Source organism: Schistocerca cancellata, unplaced genomic scaffold (genome assembly GCF_023864275.1).
Source record: "Schistocerca cancellata isolate TAMUIC-IGC-003103 unplaced genomic scaffold, iqSchCanc2.1 HiC_scaffold_1109, whole genome shotgun sequence".
Classification (NCBI taxonomy): domain Eukaryota; kingdom Metazoa; phylum Arthropoda; class Insecta; order Orthoptera; family Acrididae; genus Schistocerca; species Schistocerca cancellata.
This window is the reverse complement of record NW_026047108.1, coordinates 387986-400118: the sequence shown is the minus strand read 5'-3', so window position 1 is coordinate 400118 and position 12133 is coordinate 387986. Positions and strand designations below refer to the sequence as shown.

The following is a 12133-nucleotide window of genomic DNA, read 5'->3' as shown; positions in this document are numbered from 1 at the left end:
TACTTTGTTCTTACAGAGTAGTGAATCGGAGCCCTTCAGCTCGAAACGCACCGCATGAGCGACCATTATTTGCATTTAGTTAGCACAGCTGCTGCTTTCCTACACATCTCACACTATATCGATGTACAACTAAAATTCCAAAACAACACATTTATTTCATTTCAGAGTCACTTTCAGCTTCAAATACCGTTCCTCTGATATTCATACGAAGCTAGGAATCGTCGTAACCCGTTACGTTCATTACGCAAGGCTCACGAGAGGGGCGCATGTTGGATCCGCGTAGACACAAAATTTTGCGCCGCCCAGCGTGGGGCTCGAACCCACGGCCCTGAGATTAAGAGTCTCATGTACTACCGACTGAGCTAGCCGGGCTGCACGCAACGCGTTACGAGCCATACAATACTGATTTGACCTGCGACCATCTATTGAAGATTCTTTTGACTACAACTTATTTCCTGCTGCCACAAATCAGCTACAATCCTATTCAATGAAAAATTGTCTCCGAAAGGCATCAAATCTGCTTGAAATGATACGTGGCTATCAGCACCATTATTCAACACACATGCTCGACAGTGCGCAGACGCCTGTGGCGTAGCCCTTGGCTCCTGAATCAGATGCAGTAGTTCCAACAAAAACTCTCCTGAACGGCACTGTGCCGAAAACTTCGCTACAGATCACCCTTGTCTTGCTTGTGCTTCTGGTAGACGCCGGTTTTGCAGCCAGGAAGCGGACAGCAGCAACTTCCAACTAGTTTTAGAGTACTCAAACAACACAGTAAAACAGCATGCATCTTTTGCAGAACAGGAAAAACTAGACCGTGACAGGATTCGAACCTGCAATCTTCGGATCCGAAGTCCGACGCCTTATCCATTAGGCCACACGGTCACTGGTGCAGTATACTTCTCCACACACACTTCATTTTCGCCATTTGTACACTTGGCAGAATGAATTTCCCATCTTTGACGCAGTTCTCCATCTCAAATTTCAGTACTAAAAGTACGACGCTACTTCTTGCTGTGTCCCATCGCAAGTTACATTCAAGCCCTTATGACGCTGATCAAACAAGAGGTGGCAAATCAGCTTCAATCGCTTAGTGCCATCTCAGTCGCTTGCAGAAGGTACCTCACCCTATGTGATACAATGGCGAGTTGTCGCTATTACCAAAGCGGCGGCGGCGGCGCCGACGACGACGACGACGACGACGACAATCGCGAGGGTCTTTATCAGGGGTAGAAAATACATCACAAGAACTAAGTATTTCACGTCGGCATTCTCCGCAGACTGCCAAAAGCTGCAGATTCTGGTGCCCACTTTAATAGCACCATTCACACTATTCATTTGCGAGAGCATTTCTTAAATACCGCACCCATTCATAATTTTTTTTATCCCTGACCGCTTTTTTCGAAAGGGCCACGGTGGGAGGGGCTGTTACAAAATTCATTTGCCTCCTGTGAGGATCGAACTCACGACCTCTGGTTTACTAGACCAGCGCTCTGCCACTGAGCTAAGAAGGCGCCTCCTAGCGCCCTTTTCGGGTACTTTGTTCTTACAGAGTAGTGAATCGGAGCCCTTCAGCTCGAAACGCACCGCATGAGCGACCATTATTTGCATTTAGTTAGCACAGCTGCTGCTTTCCTACACATCTCACACTATATCGATGTACAACTAAAATTCCAAAACAACACATTTATTTCATTTCAGAGTCACTTTCAGCTTCAAATACTGTTCCTCTGATATTCATACGAAGCTAGGCATCGTCGTAACCCGTTACGTTCATTACGCAAGGCTCACGAGAGGGGCGCATGTTGGATCCGCGTAGACACAAAATTTTGCGCCGCCCAGCGTGGGGCTCGAACCCACGGCCCTGAGATTAAGAGTCTCATGTACTACCGACTGAGCTAGCCGGGCTGCACGCAACGCGTTACGAGCCATACAATACTGATTTGACCTGCGACCATCTATTGAAGATTCTTTTGACTACAACTTATTTCCTGCTGCCACAAATCAGCTACAATCCTATTCAATGAAAAATTGTCTCCGAAAGGCATCAAATCTGCTTGAAATGATACGTGGCTATCAGCACCATTATTCAACACACATGCTCGACAGTGCGCAGACGCCTGTGGCGTAGCCCTTGGCTCCTGAATCAGATGCAGTAGTTACAACAAAAACTCTCCTGAACGGCACTGTGCCGAAAACTTCGCTACAGATCACCCTTGTCTTGCTTGTGCTTCTGGTAGACGCCGGTTTTGCAGCCAGGAAGCGGACAGCAGCAACTTCCAACTAGTTTTAGAGTACTCAAACAACACAGTAAAACAGCATGCATCTTTTGCAGAACAGGAAAAACTCGACCGTGACAGGATTCGAACCTGCAATCTTCGGATCCGAAGTCCGACGCCTTATCCATTAGGCCACACGGTCACTGGTGCAGTATACTTCTCCACACACACTTCATTTTCGCCATTTGTACACTTGGCAGAATGAATTTCCCATCTTTGACGCAGTTCTCCATCTCAAATTTCAGTACTAAAAGTACGACGCTACTTCTTGCTGTGTCCCATCGCAAGTTACATTCAAGCCCTTATGACGCTGATCAAACAAGAGGTGGCAAATCAGCTTCAATCGCTTAGTGCCATCTCAGTCGCTTGCAGAAGGTACCTCACCCTATGTGATACAATGGCGAGTTGTCGCTATTACCAAAGCGGCGGCGACGACGACGACGACGACGACGACAATCGCGAGGGTCTTTATCAGGGGTAGAAAATACATCACAAGAACTAAGTATTTCACGTCGGCATTCTCCGCAGACTGCCAAAAGCTGCAGATTCTGGTGCCCACTTTAATAGCACCATTCACACTATTCATTTGCGAGAGCATTTCTTAAATACCGCACCCATTCATAATTTTTTTTATCCCTGACCGCTTTTTTCGAAAGGGCCACGGTGGGAGGGGCTGTTACAAAATTCATTTGCCTCCTGTGAGGATCGAACTCACGACCTCTGGTTTACTAGACCAGCGCTCTGCCACTGAGCTAAGAAGGCGCCTCCTAGCGCCCTTTTCGGGTACTTTGTTCTTACAGAGTAGTGAATCGGAGCCCTTCAGCTCGAAACGCACCGCATGAGCGACCATTATTTGCATTTAGTTAGCACAGCTGCTGCTTTCCTACACATCTCACACTATATCGATGTACAACTAAAATTCCAAAACAACACATTTATTTCATTTCAGAGTCACTTTCAGCTTCAAATACCGTTCCTCTGATATTCATACGAAGCTAGGCATCGTCGTAACCCGTTACGTTCATTACGCAAGGCTCACGAGAGGGGCGCATGTTGGATCCGCGTAGACACAAAATTTTGCGCCGCCCAGCGTGGGGCTCGAACCCACGGCCCTGAGATTAAGAGTCTCATGTACTACCGACTGAGCTAGCCGGGCTGCACGCAACGCGTTACGAGCCATACAATACTGATTTGACCTGCGACCATCTATTGAAGATTCTTTTGACTACAACTTATTTCCTGCTGCCACAAATCAGCTACAATCCTATTCAATGAAAAATTGTCTCCGAAAGGCATCAAATCTGCTTGAAATGATACGTGGCTATCAGCACCATTATTCAACACACATGCTCGACAGTGCGCAGACGCCTGTGGCGTAGCCCTTGGGTCCTGAATCAGATGCAGTAGTTCCAACAAAAACTCTCCTGAACGGCACTGTGCCGAAAACTTCGCTACAGATCACCCTTGTCTTGCTTGTGCTTCTGGTAGACGCCGGTTTTGCAGCCAGGAAGCGGACAGCAGCAACTTCCAACTAGTTTTAGAGTACTCAAACAACACAGTAAAACAGCATGCATCTTTTGCAGAACAGGAAAAACTCGACCGTGACAGGATTCGAACCTGCAATCTTCGGATCCGAAGTCCGACGCCTTATCCATTAGGCCACACGGTCACTGGTGCAGTATACTTCTCCACACACACTTCATTTTCGCCATTTGTACACTTGGCAGAATGAATTTCCCATCTTTGACGCAGTTCTCCATCTCAAATTTCAGTACTAAAAGTACGACGCTACTTCTTGCTGTGTCCCATCGCAAGTTACATTCAAGCCCTTATGACGCTGATCAAACAAGAGGTGGCAAATCAGCTTCAATCGCTTAGTGCCATCTCAGTCGCTTGCAGAAGGTACCTCACCCTATGTGATACAATGGCGAGTTGTCGCTATTACCAAAGCGGCGGCGACGACGACGACGACGACGACAATCGCGAGGGTCTTTATCAGGGGTAGAAAATACATCACAAGAACTAAGTATTTCACGTCGGCATTCTCCGCAGACTGCCAAAAGCTGCAGATTCTGGTGCCCACTTTAATAGCACCATTCACACTATTCATTTGCGAGAGCATTTCTTAAATACCGCACCCATTCATAATTTTTTTTATCCCTGACCGCTTTTTTCGAAAGGGCCACGGTGGGAGGGGCTGTTACAAAATTCATTTGCCTCCTGTGAGGATCGAACTCACGACCTCTGGTTTACTAGACCAGCGCTCTGCCACTGAGCTAAGGAGGCGCCTCCTAGCGCCCTTTTCGGGTACTTTGTTCTTACAGAGTAGTGAATCGGAGCCCTTCAGCTCGAAACGCACCGCATGAGCGACCATTATTTGCATTTAGTTAGCACAGCTGCTGCTTTCCTACACATCTCACACTATATCGATGTACAACTAAAATTCCAAAACAACACATTTATTTCATTTCAGAGTCACTTTCAGCTTCAAATACCGTTCCTCTGATATTCATACGAAGCTAGGAATCGTCGTAACCCGTTACGTTCATTACGCAAGGCTCACGAGAGGGGCGCATGTTGGATCCGCGTAGACACAAAATTTTGCGCCGCCCAGCGTGGGGCTCGAACCCACGGCCCTGAGATTAAGAGTCTCATGTACTACCGACTGAGCTAGCCGGGCTGCACGCAACGCGTTACGAGCCATACAATACTGATTTGACCTGCGACCATCTATTGAAGATTCTTTTGACTACAACTTATTTCCCGCTGCCACAAATCAGCTACAATCCTATTCAATGAAAAATTGTCTCCGAAAGGCATCAAATCTGCTTGAAATGATACGTGGCTATCAGCACCATTATTCAACACACATGCTCGACAGTGCGCAGACGCCTGTGGCGTAGCCCTTGGCTCCTGAATCAGATGCAGTAGTTCCAACAAAAACTCTCCTGAACGGCACTGTGCCGAAAACTTCGCTACAGATCACCCTTGTCTTGCTTGTGCTTCTGGTAGACGCCGGTTTTGCAGCCAGGAAGCGGACAGCAGCAACTTCCAACTAGTTTTAGAGTACTCAAACAACACAGTAAAACAGCATGCATCTTTTGCAGAACAGGAAAAACTCGACCGTGACAGGATTCGAACCTGCAATCTTCGGATCCGAAGTCCGACGCCTTATCCATTAGGCCACACGGTCACTGGTGCAGTATACTTCTCCACACACACTTCATTTTCGCCATTTGTACACTTGGCAGAATGAATTTCCCATCTTTGACGCAGTTCTCCATCTCAAATTTCAGTACTAAAAGTACGACGCTACTTCTTGCTGTGTCCCATCGCAAGTTACATTCAAGCCCTTATGACGCTGATCAAACAAGAGGTGGCAAATCAGCTTCAATCGCTTAGTGCCATCTCAGTCGCTTGCAGAAGGTACCTCACCCTATGTGATACAATGGCGAGTTGTCGCTATTACCAAAGCGGCGGCGGCGCCGACGACGACGACGACGACGACGACGACGACGACGACAATCGCGAGGGTCTTTATCAGGGGTAGAAAATACATCACAAGAACTAAGTATTTCACGTCGGCATTCTCCGCAGACTGCCAAAAGCTGCAGATTCTGGTGCCCACTTTAATAGCACCATTCACACTATTCATTTGCGAGAGCATTTCTTAAATACCGCACCCATTCATAATTTTTTTTATCCCTGACCGCTTTTTTCGAAAGGGCCACGGTGGGAGGGGCTGTTACAAAATTCATTTGCCTCCTGTGAGGATCGAACTCACGACCTCTGGTTTACTATACCAGCGCTCTGCCACTGAGCTAAGAAGGCGCCTCCTAGCGCCCTTTTCGGGTACTTTGTTCTTACAGAGTAGTGAATCGAAACCCTTCAGCTCGAAACGCACCGCATGAGCGACCATTATTTGCATTTAGTTAGCACAGCTGCTGCTTTCCTACACATCTCACACTATATCGATGTACAACTAAAATTCCAAAACAACACATTTATTTCATTTCAGAGTCACTTTCAGCTTCAAATACCGTTCCTCTGATATTCATACGAAGCTAGGCATCGTCGTAACCCGTTACGTTCATTACGCAAGGCTCACGAGAGGGGCGCATGTTGGATCCGCGTAGACACAAAATTTTGCGCCGCCCAGCGTGGGGCTCGAACCCACGGCCCTGAGATTAAGAGTCTCATGTACTACCGACTGAGCTAGCCGGGCTGCACGCAACGCGTTACGAGCCATACAATACTGATTTGACCTGCGACCATCTATTGAAGATTCTTTTGACTACAACTTATTTCCTGCTGCCACAAATCAGCTACAATCCTATTCAATGAAAAATTGTCTCCGAAAGGCATCAAATCTGCTTGAAATGATACGTGGCTATCAGCACCATTATTCAACACACATGCTCGACAGTGCGCAGACGCCTGTGGCGTAGCCCTTGGCTCCTGAATCAGATGCAGTAGTTCCAACAAAAACTCTCCTGAACGGCACTGTGCCGAAAACTTCGCTACAGATCACCCTTGTCTTGCTTGTGCTTCTGGTAGACGCCGGTTTTGCAGCCAGGAAGCGGACAGCAGCAACTTCCAACTAGTTTTAGAGTACTCAAACAACACAGTAAAACAGCATGCATCTTTTGCAGAACAGGAAAAACTCGACCGTGACAGGATTCGAACCTGCAATCTTCGGATCCGAAGTCCGACGCCTTATCCATTAGGCCACACGGTCACTGGTGCAGTATACTTCTCCACACACACTTCATTTTCGCCATTTGTACACTTGGCAGAATGAATTTCCCATCTTTGACGCAGTTCTCCATCTCAAATTTCAGTACTAAAAGTACGACGCTACTTCTTGCTGTGTCCCATCGCAAGTTACATTCAAGCCCTTATGACGCTGATCAAACAAGAGGTGGCAAATCAGCTTCAATCGCTTAGTGCCATCTCAGTCGCTTGCAGAAGGTACCTCACCCTATGTGATACAATGGCGAGTTGTCGCTATTACCAAAGCGGCGGCGGCGGCGCCGACGACGACGACGACAATCGCGAGGGTCTTTATCAGGGGTAGAAAATACATCACAAGAACTAAGTATTTCACGTCGGCATTCTCCGCAGACTGCCAAAAGCTGCAGATTCTGGTGCCCACTTTAATAGCACCATTCACACTATTCATTTGCGAGAGCATTTCTTAAATACCGCACCCATTCATAATTTTTTTTATCCCTGACCGCTTTTCTCGAAAGGGCCACGGTGGGAGGGGCTGTTACAAAATTCATTTGCCTCCTGTGAGGATCGAACTCACGACCTCTGGTTTACTAGACCAGCGCTCTGCCACTGAGCTAAGGAGGCGCCTCCTAGCGCCCTTTTCGGGTACTTTGTTCTTACAGAGTAGTGAATCGGAGCCCTTCAGCTCGAAACGCACCGCATGAGCGACCATTATTTGCATTTAGTTAGCACAGCTGCTGCTTTCCTACACATCTCACACTATATCGATGTACAACTAAAATTCCAAAACAACACATTTATTTCATTTCAGAGTCACTTTCAGCTTCAAATACCGTTCCTCTGATATTCATACGAAGCTAGGCATCGTCGTAACCCGTTACGTTCATTACGCAAGGCTCACGAGAGGGGCGCATGTTGGATCCGCGTAGACACAAAATTTTGCGCCGCCCAGCGTGGGGCTCGAACCCACGGCCCTGAGATTAAGAGTCTCATGTACTACCGACTGAGCTAGCCGGGCTGCACGCAACGCGTTACGAGCCATACAATACTGATTTGACCTGCGACCATCTATTGAAGATTCTTTTGACTACAACTTATTTCCTGCTGCCACAAATCAGCTACAATCCTATTCAATGAAAAATTGTCTCCGAAAGGCATCAAATCTGCTTGAAATGATACGTGGCTATCAGCACCATTATTCAACACACATGCTCGACAGTGCGCAGACGCCTGTGGCGTAGCCCTTGGCTCCTGAATCAGATGCAGTAGTTCCAACAAAAACTCTCCTGAACGGCACTGTGCCGAAAACTTCGCTACAGATCACCCTTGTCTTGCTTGTGCTTCTGGTAGACGCCGGTTTTGCAGCCAGGAAGCGGACAGCAGCAACTTCCAACTAGTTTTAGAGTACTCAAACAACACAGTAAAACAGCATGCATCTTTTGCAGAACAGGAAAAACTCGACCGTGACAGGATTCGAACCTGCAATCTTCGGATCCGAAGTCCGAGCCTTATCCATTAGGCCACACGGTCACTGGTGCAGTATACTTCTCCACACACACTTCATTTTCGCCATTTGTACACTTGGCAGAATGAATTTCCCATCTTTGACGCAGTTCTCCATCTCAAATTTCAGTACTAAAAGTACGACGCTACTTCTTGCTGTGTCCCATCGCAAGTTACATTCAAGCCCTTATGACGCTGATCAAACAAGAGGTGGCAAATCAGCTTCAATCGCTTAGTGCCATCTCAGTCGCTTGCAGAAGGTACCTCACCCTATGTGATACAATGGCGAGTTGTCGCTATTACCAAAGCGGCGGCGGCGGCGCCGACGACGACGACGACGACAATCGCGAGGGTCTTTATCAGGGGTAGAAAATACATCACAAGAACTAAGTATTTCACGTCGGCATTCTCCGCAGACTGCCAAAAGCTGCAGATTCTGGTGCCCACTTTAATAGCACCATTCACACTATTCATTTGCGAGAGTATTTCTTAAATACCGCACCCATTCATAATTTTTTTTATCCTTGACCGCTTTTTTCGAAAGGGCCACGGTGGGAGGGGCTGTTACAAAATTCATTTGCCTCCTGTGAGGATCGAACTCACGACCTCTGGTTTACTAGACCAGCGCTCTGCCACTTTTTTTTTTTTTTTTTTTTTTTTTTTTTGAAAACGGCGTAGCTGCATTATTTTCCGTAGCGTTTCCACCGCTACCAGACGAATCGCTACCAAAGTATTAAAATTTCCGCCCGGACAGGGACTTGAACCCTGGACCCTTAGGTTAAAAGCCTAATGCTCTACCGACTTTTTTTTTTTTTTTTTTTTTTTTTTTTTTTTTTTTTTTTTACCTGCAATCTTCGGATCCGAAGTCCGACGCCTTATCCATTTTTTTTTTTCTTTTTTTGTTTTTGTCAGCTGCTACGAAATAAAAGTATGCCCCAGGTGAGGCTCGAACTCACAACCCCCGCATTGCTCACGGCTACTGCCTTATAAGTACTGTGCGCTAACCAATTGCGCCACTTTTTTTTTTTTTTTTTTTTTTTTTTTTTTTTTATTTAGCGTCCCGATGCTTTCAGAGTCAGCTGCTACGAAGTAAAAGTATGCCCCAGGTGAGGGTCGAACTCACAACCCCGGCATTGCTCACGGCTACTGCCTTATAAGTACCGTGCGCTAACCAACTGCGCCACTTATTTTTTTTTTTTTTTTTTTTTTTTTTTTTTTTTCCAGTGATTGGCAGACGGAGGCAAAGTGGGCAGGGGTCAAAAATAATCTGAGGCCTGGCCAGAATGTCTCCACCATACCCATCACTGATTTTCGACCTTTTTGCTCCTACGATCCAAAAATACAACTGCCCACTTTAGCAATTTGTTGTTTTTAATTTATTTAAATTTTTTTTAATTTGTGTTTTTTTTTTTTTTTGTATTATCATGATTAAATGAAAAGAATTCGTTCGTGAAATAAGTAATGGCTCTTCGTGTGCACAAAATGAAAAATACAACTCAATGTTCTACTGGTTGTTCCTGCCTTAATTTTTTTTTATTTTATTTTATTTTTTTTAATTTTTTTCTAATTTTTTTATTAGTTGTCGTTTTTGACCGTTTTGTCATAGTGGAAAATCAACAAAAAGGAAAGTATTGCAAATGAAACAGACAATGCTTCTGCACGTAGTAATATAGTCACTCAATACTGTGTGCTTTAGGTTGATGGGTTTTAGCCTATCCCCATTCTATCAAATATAATTTGTAGCATATTACCATATTTCTTCTTGTGGTCTGCATACGTACGTATTTTGTGGTATTTGCACTGTAAGTATATCTTGAAATCTGTAACGGTGTCAGTTCCAGCGTCAAGAGTTACGTAAGTTACAGAATTTCCTAGGAGCCAATAGACGGCATTATTCTTCGTCTCTGGAAAATAACGGTCTTGTGGTCTGTGCAGCACTGACAGCGAGATGTACTGAGGTGAAGACCTTGTAATGAGAGCTATTTGCACTTTGAGCCAATTCCAGATATGTATATTGCCGCTGCAAGTGTATCTATGGATAATTGTGTCCACTAGTCGACATCGTTGACATAGATTGGTGTCACTGAGACCAATTTCATATAATCTTTCGTTGGTGCTAAGGATATTATTAACGGCTTTGTACCATGCTGTTCTCGTGTCAGAAGATAAAACTTTTAAATTGATGTTTTGCCAGATAGCAGTCCAGTGTATGTGAGGAAACTGTCTCTCTACTTTATTCTTTCCTTCACATGTCTGCCAGACCCGCATAATATCTCTTGACGTTAAGTGACGTAGGCGTGTAACTTCGTCCCTCAAGTAGCTTAGTTCAATATAAAAGGCTCGCACGTGCTGGAGACGATTGTTAATTTTTCGCACATCAATAGGAGGCTGCAGGCTGCGAGGCTTTAGAATTTCAAAAAGTCGGCTTGAAATACTTTCCGGTACTTCTCTAATGATAGTTAGTTGCCTTTTGACGAAGAGTGCAGAGGCTTTGTTCGTAATATTGATTAGACCTAAACCACCATTTCGGGGATGTAAGGTGGCCACTTTGGCGGTTACTCGAAACAGTTCTCCTTTCCACAGGAAATTTGTGATTCGGGACGTTATGTTCTTGGCTATCATTTTGGGTAGTGGAAAGAGCTGAGCAGTGTGGTATGCTGTAGCTAATATACACGTGTTGATGTACTTAATCCTCTGAATCTGATTCATATTCCGTGATAAATTTTCCATTATAGCACCCTGCACTTTCCGTGCCGCAGCTTTCCAATTCAACGCAGTCATTTTCATTGGGCATGCGGTCAATGTGACACCAAGCGTCGTATGCTGCCTGACCAGCTTTGCCCACTCTACGTTTATGTGCTCAAAACCCCTAAGATGTAAAATTTTGCTTTTCTTTTCATTTGAATTTGCCCCAGACGCACTGCAGTAAGTCTGAATCTCTGCAGCTAACGTAGTTACATCGTCATTATTTCTGATGATGACGCCTACATCATCTGCATAAGCTTTTATAGCTGTTTTGCACCCTGACAGTGTTATACCTGTTAATTTATCGTGAATACGTTTAAGAAATGGGTCCAGTGAAATGGCAAATAGTGACATAGAAAGGGGGCTTCCCTGAGGAACACCGCGTCGTATTTGTAATGTTCGCGTAGCCTGACTGTTAACTGCTATGCATGCGTTTATTCCTGTCGCCACGTTTTTTATTACGTTTAAGGCTCGTTCCTGGAAACCGAGTTTTTTTAACGTCTTGAAAAGGTAGATATGATTCACGAGATCGAATGCTTTATGAAAATCCAGGAAAACCAGGGCACATTTGATGTTAGTGACGGAAGTGATTGCAATTATGTCCCGAAATTCCGCTAAATTGTGAAACAGAGTTTTACCTGCAATGCAGTGTTGATACGGACTAATCAGTCTACTTGCTAAGCATGAAATTTTCTTGTTGAGAATTCTTGCTATTATTTTATAGTCCGCATTGAGCAACGAAATTGGTCGGAAGTTAGTAAGATCTTTGTGTCCTTTAGTTTTGGGGATAAGGACTATTTTACTTTCTTTAAATTCAGAGGGTATCATTGCGCCCTGAAGAACTTCATTTACAATCGCTGTAATTGTCCCTC

The 12133-nt window shown here is 45.3% G+C and overlaps 17 non-coding genes across 17 annotated transcripts; all 17 read right to left on the bottom strand.

Moving 5' to 3' along the window:
- Positions 1-299: 299 nt before the first annotated feature.
- Positions 300-372, bottom strand: Trnak-cuu (transfer RNA lysine (anticodon CUU)). Its single transcript has one exon. It is a non-coding gene; the product is annotated as a tRNA-Lys (tRNA).
- A 440-nt stretch (positions 373-812) lies between these two features.
- Trnar-ucg (transfer RNA arginine (anticodon UCG)) lies at positions 813-885 on the bottom strand. The gene has a single exon. It is a non-coding gene; the product is annotated as a tRNA-Arg (tRNA).
- Positions 886-1442: 557 nt separating this feature from the next.
- Positions 1443-1514, bottom strand: Trnat-agu (transfer RNA threonine (anticodon AGU)). Its single transcript has one exon. It is a non-coding gene; the product is annotated as a tRNA-Thr (tRNA).
- A 321-nt stretch (positions 1515-1835) lies between these two features.
- Trnak-cuu (transfer RNA lysine (anticodon CUU)) lies at positions 1836-1908 on the bottom strand. Its single transcript has one exon. It is a non-coding gene; the product is annotated as a tRNA-Lys (tRNA).
- Positions 1909-2348: 440 nt separating this feature from the next.
- On the bottom strand, positions 2349-2421 carry Trnar-ucg (transfer RNA arginine (anticodon UCG)). The gene has a single exon. It is a non-coding gene; the product is annotated as a tRNA-Arg (tRNA).
- Positions 2422-2969: 548 nt separating this feature from the next.
- On the bottom strand, positions 2970-3041 carry Trnat-agu (transfer RNA threonine (anticodon AGU)). The gene has a single exon. It is a non-coding gene; the product is annotated as a tRNA-Thr (tRNA).
- A 321-nt stretch (positions 3042-3362) lies between these two features.
- Positions 3363-3435, bottom strand: Trnak-cuu (transfer RNA lysine (anticodon CUU)). The gene has a single exon. It is a non-coding gene; the product is annotated as a tRNA-Lys (tRNA).
- A 440-nt stretch (positions 3436-3875) lies between these two features.
- On the bottom strand, positions 3876-3948 carry Trnar-ucg (transfer RNA arginine (anticodon UCG)). The gene has a single exon. It is a non-coding gene; the product is annotated as a tRNA-Arg (tRNA).
- Positions 3949-4493: 545 nt separating this feature from the next.
- On the bottom strand, positions 4494-4565 carry Trnat-agu (transfer RNA threonine (anticodon AGU)). Its single transcript has one exon. It is a non-coding gene; the product is annotated as a tRNA-Thr (tRNA).
- A 321-nt stretch (positions 4566-4886) lies between these two features.
- Trnak-cuu (transfer RNA lysine (anticodon CUU)) lies at positions 4887-4959 on the bottom strand. Its single transcript has one exon. It is a non-coding gene; the product is annotated as a tRNA-Lys (tRNA).
- Positions 4960-5399: 440 nt separating this feature from the next.
- Trnar-ucg (transfer RNA arginine (anticodon UCG)) lies at positions 5400-5472 on the bottom strand. Its single transcript has one exon. It is a non-coding gene; the product is annotated as a tRNA-Arg (tRNA).
- Positions 5473-6038: 566 nt separating this feature from the next.
- On the bottom strand, positions 6039-6110 carry Trnat-agu (transfer RNA threonine (anticodon AGU)). Its single transcript has one exon. It is a non-coding gene; the product is annotated as a tRNA-Thr (tRNA).
- Positions 6111-6431: 321 nt separating this feature from the next.
- Positions 6432-6504, bottom strand: Trnak-cuu (transfer RNA lysine (anticodon CUU)). The gene has a single exon. It is a non-coding gene; the product is annotated as a tRNA-Lys (tRNA).
- A 440-nt stretch (positions 6505-6944) lies between these two features.
- Trnar-ucg (transfer RNA arginine (anticodon UCG)) lies at positions 6945-7017 on the bottom strand. Its single transcript has one exon. It is a non-coding gene; the product is annotated as a tRNA-Arg (tRNA).
- Positions 7018-7565: 548 nt separating this feature from the next.
- On the bottom strand, positions 7566-7637 carry Trnat-agu (transfer RNA threonine (anticodon AGU)). The gene has a single exon. It is a non-coding gene; the product is annotated as a tRNA-Thr (tRNA).
- A 321-nt stretch (positions 7638-7958) lies between these two features.
- Positions 7959-8031, bottom strand: Trnak-cuu (transfer RNA lysine (anticodon CUU)). Its single transcript has one exon. It is a non-coding gene; the product is annotated as a tRNA-Lys (tRNA).
- A 440-nt stretch (positions 8032-8471) lies between these two features.
- Trnar-ucg (transfer RNA arginine (anticodon UCG)) lies at positions 8472-8543 on the bottom strand. Its single transcript has one exon. It is a non-coding gene; the product is annotated as a tRNA-Arg (tRNA).
- Between the last annotated feature and the right edge of the window lie 3590 nt (positions 8544-12133).